Source organism: Nanorana parkeri, unplaced genomic scaffold (assembly GCF_000935625.1).
Source record: "Nanorana parkeri isolate BGI_ZX_2015 unplaced genomic scaffold, ASM93562v1 scaffold1548, whole genome shotgun sequence".
NCBI classification, from domain to species: domain Eukaryota; kingdom Metazoa; phylum Chordata; class Amphibia; order Anura; family Dicroglossidae; genus Nanorana; species Nanorana parkeri.
In genome coordinates this window covers 361,513-367,441 of record NW_017307816.1, presented here as the reverse complement: position 1 = coordinate 367,441, position 5,929 = coordinate 361,513, and the positions used below count along the sequence as shown (strand labels likewise).

General features: G+C 39.6%; 1 long non-coding RNA gene across 1 annotated transcript in view; it reads left to right on the top strand.

Moving 5' to 3' along the window:
* The first annotated feature begins 1,812 nt into the window (after window positions 1–1,812).
* Window positions 1,813–5,929, top strand: part of LOC108798743 — a 21,471-nt gene continuing 17,354 nt past the window's right edge. Inside the window, exon 1 of the long non-coding RNA XR_001941972.1 lies at window positions 1,813–1,887. This is a non-coding gene — a long non-coding RNA (uncharacterized LOC108798743). The remainder of the gene's footprint in view (window positions 1,888–5,929) is intronic.

The window sequence follows — 5,929 nt, the reverse complement described above, 5'->3', positions numbered from 1 at the left end:
CTTTTCATATCCTTGCCAGCCACTGTTCAATGTTAACTGCTGTTGTGCATGTTGTACCTTTCATAAAAATGTAGTTGCATATATTAAATAAGGTTGAATGAAGAAGCAGGTGCATCACGTTTAAGCTATATAGTGTGTGTGTGTTTGTGTGTGTCTTGCTAGCAATTTCCATAACCTGTATATTCTGTAAACTGAGGAACTCATCTAACAGGGTTATTCACAAAAGTGTAGAGAAGGCAGGAGAAGTGAACAGTCTAGGACAAAAAAGAAGATTTGTACAAATGTCTCCAAATCAGCTCACTTTCCAGTTCAGCTATTTTGGCCTAGATTGTTCCCTTCTCCTACCTTCTCCAAACTCTTCACCCTTTTTGTGAATAACTCTGTAAGTGTTTTTTGAAGCTGCCATTGCTTTCTGCTGATACAACTATCTGCAAAAGTGAATTCCACATTTGTACCCTTCTCACAGTAAAAACCTATTGCACCTTAGTTGGTTATTAATCCCCTAATAGTCAACTTATAACGTTAATAATACCTTAAAAAACAACTCTGGGCAGAATAAGATTTAACCCTTACAGTGGGGCTACTAGATCAGTCCAGGCAACCTTTTCTCCCCCTCAGCTTCGGCAGTCTGAGTCTCCTTCCCCAGAGGCATTCCCTGCCTGCAGCTTGATGTAAGCAAAGGGACAGGATGCAGTGACATTGTAGACCTTATATGGCTGCATGCCTATTTTTAGTGAATTACATTTACATAATGTGGCCATATGAGGTAAATGATGTCAGCACAAGCATCTCTCTCCTTTGTTTACTTGCAGCTGTGGGGTGGGGAATGCTTGACCCGCAGCTGATTGGGTGAAAGTGCCTATAGAGGAAGTTCAAAGGAGCTCTTTCTCCTGGCAATTTGTTCTACCCATTAATTAAAACTAATGGGGGATCTTTGCTTCAGAAGTCACAAAGCAAGGGGCACAGTTGTAAATCACAACACTATGCTCTGTTCATGCTGTTGCATTGCATTAGTGCATAGACTTTTATATACATTATGCCACACGCTAATGTGCATTGCATTAGGGCAGTTCATTCATTCGAATGGGCTGTGTAATGCATGAAAAAGCAAAAGAAAGGTGCATGCAGCATTTTTGGCATGGCAGTGAGATGTATTTATTTTATAGTCCTATGTACAGTATATGTATGTGCGTAACAACCCTTTTGTTCTGGTAAATATACCATTGAAAGCGTTTTGTTATATCTGTTTAATAAGTGCAAAAAATATCTTGAAATCTTGAAAACCTCCTGTGCACTCTGCCTGTGCACTGTTATCTGTTACATTGTTCTGAGGACTACAGGACCCCGCCCATCTATGAGGACAGGGGAGTTCCCAACATCCCTTTACCGGTACTGTCACCCCGATGCAGTGAGTGTGTGCTGTTATACTTGGACAGGAAGTGTATTACTAGCAGAAACAACAGGTAAAACTAAAGGAAAAATAATATAAAAAATAATGTAAGCAACTCATCTATGGACTGGTAAACTGCTATATATTACATCTTTTGGATTGTAAGTTCTCACAGGGAGGGTCCTCCTAACCATCTTGTTTTGAATTGTATTGTAACTATTGTAACTGTAATGCTTTCCATGTATTGTAAAGCGCTGCACAAACTGTTGGCGCTATATAATAATAATAATATTTTTGTTTTGGGGTTTAGATACGCTTAGAGTGAGCAAATGATTGTCAGATGTGCAGCACCACCTAGTGGGCGGAAGTGTGCACATCCAAAGGGATGCTGGGGCACATTTTTCTCGGATAAAACCCGGAAAGAGATGGATGGAACCTGGGAAAAGTAATAGAAGAGAGGCCTTGTAAATCGGTTCAACAGGATCATAGCTCTGAGGGTGAGATATGGTGGGACAACGAACTAACCATCCACGCCCAACAAAAATACTAGGTTTACTAACAACCAATGCTTTCCCTATGATCTGTATGCCAAGCATGTGTGTATGTTGTCTTGTTATGTATATATACAACCAGCTAGAGAGCCTGGCTGACAGTATATTCATGCATACTATCCTGCTCGTTAAAGGGACACTATCATCCAAATAAATATTTTATAATGCGTTTTATATATTCATAGCATTGTAGTTGTTTTCCCATGTTTGCATGGTGCATCCAGTGATATGGTAGTAATTGTAGATCTTAATGTGCAACACCTACTCAGCTCTTCTCTCACATAACAATGTGCTTTCCCTTCTGCTAGTCAGGGCCAGAGCTGGATTAAAGAGGAACTCCACCCAGTTCTTTTAAATTTAAATAAAGGAACTTTTAAAAAGGTTGGGAAAAGGCAATTTAAAAAGTTATATATACTTAACTGCAGGTTTTCTTATCCATGGATACATTGATACTTTTTTCGATCCCGGGGTAATTTGTTCTAGGGGCAGAGGATAACCTCTCCCTTTCTTCTTGGAGATTTTTGCCACCCCTACACCATGACACACCAGAAGATCCTGTGCGCTCAGTTTCTCTTCTTCCCTCTGGCGTGCAGGTTGCACTTGTAATCCACTTCTCTCACTCCTTCTGGGTCTCAGAGTAAATCTGCGCAGTTGATGGCATAGCCGCTCTCAGCTGAAACCAAATCTTTGCGATGATAAAAAACAGAGCTGCCTAAAGACACCTAAGTTTTAGAATACGGATATCCTGCCTGCGGGCAGTATGGACTACGCCATTCTCACCTAGGTGAGAAAGGCGGTAGTGCGGGGACAAGTACATCAAAAAGGATTTATAAAAAGAAAAATGAATATGGACAAGCAGTGCCCTCCTAACACTCTTGTAATGAATTTGTATTGCAATTGTACTTCTTCTTTTGGTTTGTAAAGCGCTGGGCAAACTGTTGACACTACATAAATCCTGTATAATAATAATGAGAGGGAGGATTAAAGAAAGTTCAAAGTAAGGGTGAAGGTCTGCTTTAAGGATGATCATGGCCCTAGGCATGTTAAAAACATTGAATACTTTTTCATAGATCATTTGCTGCTTCTTATGATTAGACCATTTATAACCATACACTCTATAAATTTGAATTTCATTACATGATACATTAGACATATTTAGATACAGTATGACCCCCTTATGTACAGTGAGTGGTAGAAAGATTGCGCAATAAATAAAAGTGAACCCGTGGATAAGACAAATTTGTAATGCTATTTGCAACAGCAGCAGGCGGATGAAATGGATTAACACATACCTTTAGCTGCCAAATGTCCTTCATGTCCTGCTCTTTGTGGCCTGATGTATAGACTTTTGTAAAAATGCGCTATTTAACAACCAAAAGTCTTATAGTCCACAAAACATTTCATCCATCCATTTGTTATTTTGAAATCCAGTATAAAGAAAAAGCAGTGATTGAAAAAAACACTTATAGATTTAACCAGTCACTTTTTGCATATTTCTTCCTGGTCTGCATAAGTACGGTAGGTTTAAGGCAGGGGTGGGTTCCTCTTTGTCTACGTACTAAAAGGCGTCTCTCTTTCTTATCTTAGAAAGTTGGAAGGTATGCTCACCTATTGCTGCTGGAGTAAGTACAGTTCCACCAGCTAACTTGGTAAAACTTTTTATTACTTATATTAAAGGGTAAATATATAGATATTCTTACATATTTACCCCACATGGCAATACCTGTTAATAGGTTGCACAGGCAGCTACTATTGCAGGGGAGGGGGATGCTTAATCCCCACTAATATATGTCCCGAAATGAGAAAGAGGGACACTTTTTAGTAGTGGATCACTTAATCCATAGTGAATTCATGCACCAAAAAAAGGTCAATTAAACCCATTAAAGCACTAATTTTTTATTTTATTTAGCCTTTGACAACACCAATGCATTTAACATGTTTGGTAGCTATGCAATATACAAATGTATATTATTATAACTGGAAAAAGAAGAGGGCCAGGGACATTTGGTTTTAAACAGAAAGACAGGCAATTACGAGCTATGTCCAAATTAAGATGGGGAGAAACAGCATCTGGCTTTAAGTGGCACTGAAGCAAGGTTAAAACCCGCTAAGTTTTTTATTATTCATTTATTTTTTGTTGTTTGCCATTGGGGAGCTTTTCTTTCACTTCCTATCTTGAGACACATGAGACAAAACACAAAGTGAGAGGAGAGCTCTTCAAAGTAAGAGGTAAGGTAAGGTGAATCTGCTCTTAGACAGTTGCCACTGGAATAAGTGTCCCCATTGGAAGGTTTCTCATATTTTTCTGTTTCAGTGACAACTCGGAACATTAGATTTTCCGTCATTATTAGTAGCAACGTTTACTAGAACAAATAGAATGGGTGAAGCTCCACATCAGGGACACAAACAGCACTTTAAATGTGGAAGAGCTTCTAACCCTTCCCTACTCTATTCAAATAAAAAAATTGGATTTAGATACATGTCGAAGATTGTTTGATACGTGTTGTGAGTGTTGCTCCCCTGTGACAATGCCCTGGCCCAGCATCCAATCACTAGACCTGAGCGTTGTCATATGACCAAGCAATTTATGTCTTTACTCCTGGGTCAGCAACATCATTGATTTCAGCACTGCTTATGATGGAGCTGCGATGGGGTCAGAGAGGCCCCTTTGCAGTAACAATGTTACTTTAAGTACTGGTTAAAATAAGTCTTTCAGAAATGTAAGCAATTCAAATGTGATGCCAAAATGCGAAAGAAAAGGATACATTGACTGCAAATATACAGTCAAAAATGTCAGAAGATCCAGAGATATAGGCATCCCAAGTTATATGCAAAGCTAGATTTATTCTCTAAAGGTTGAGCTGTAAGCAAACCCTTTGTACCAGCTGAGCCTCCATATTGAATGAGACTGTCCATCATTTTATAGGCAGCATTGGTAGGTAGTAGTTGGTGGAGCCAAGCTTGGAGGAAGCAGTGAAAGCCCATTTCCCTCAAATAAAGTACATCTTTGGGGCTTTTTCACATCTATATGCAAATTGTAAGAGGAGTTTTAACAAATATTGCTGTATACCAGTTTACGTGCACTTACATGCATTAATATAAAGCTTCCATGGTGCCAAAAATGAATGATGCACTTGTGTTTACCATTAATTTTAATGGGCCTGCTTAATGTACACTAACACACACAATGCAGTTATTTAAAATGCGCTGCATCTCAGCAAAATAATAATTCAGCAAAACAAATAACTGTGTACCATTAATGTGAACCTGTCAAAAAAACATCAAAGTGGAGATAGTGTCCTTTTAACTTATCCTCCATTTGCAAGATCCCGTATGTGAACTGATTAAATTCTGTGTACTATTTGCATGATTTCTACACTTAGTGCACTAATGACCTTTCCTGTAGCCATTAATGTATTAATTTTAACTGTGTTTGTGATTGCACAAGTCTATCAAATGCTTGTAAAGAATATGCTGCAAAGTGAAATATATTTTATCCTTATCATTAGCTGCACACTAGCTAAAATGTCAGATATTACTGAAAGTGGGAGAACCTGAGCAGGTTGAAGAAATGTGAGAGAGTATAAACAGCAGGAACACAAAACTGCAGTCAGTACCTATAGATCCAATGCTTAGCGTTTAGGCTAGGTTCACACCTGCGCGATCCGTAACCGCACGGCTTGCCGAGCAGTCACGGAGTCGCCCACCACAGTCAATCGCGCTGGCGGTGGCATTATTTCCTAATGGCACCCCAGTTGAGCCGGGTGGATCGCACGGTTTCAATTTGCGATTCCGCTCGTGCAATTGAACACGAATGCAGCTAAAAAGAGCTGTGTGTCGCAAAAAAAGGTACATATACCTTTTTTCAGGGATTGCCGCACGGATGTAATACCATTGAAATCACCCGCACACGATCACGCAGTCCTGGGACATGCAGACCTGGGATCGCTCAGATCTGAACCTAGCCTTAAGATCATATGGGGGGGGG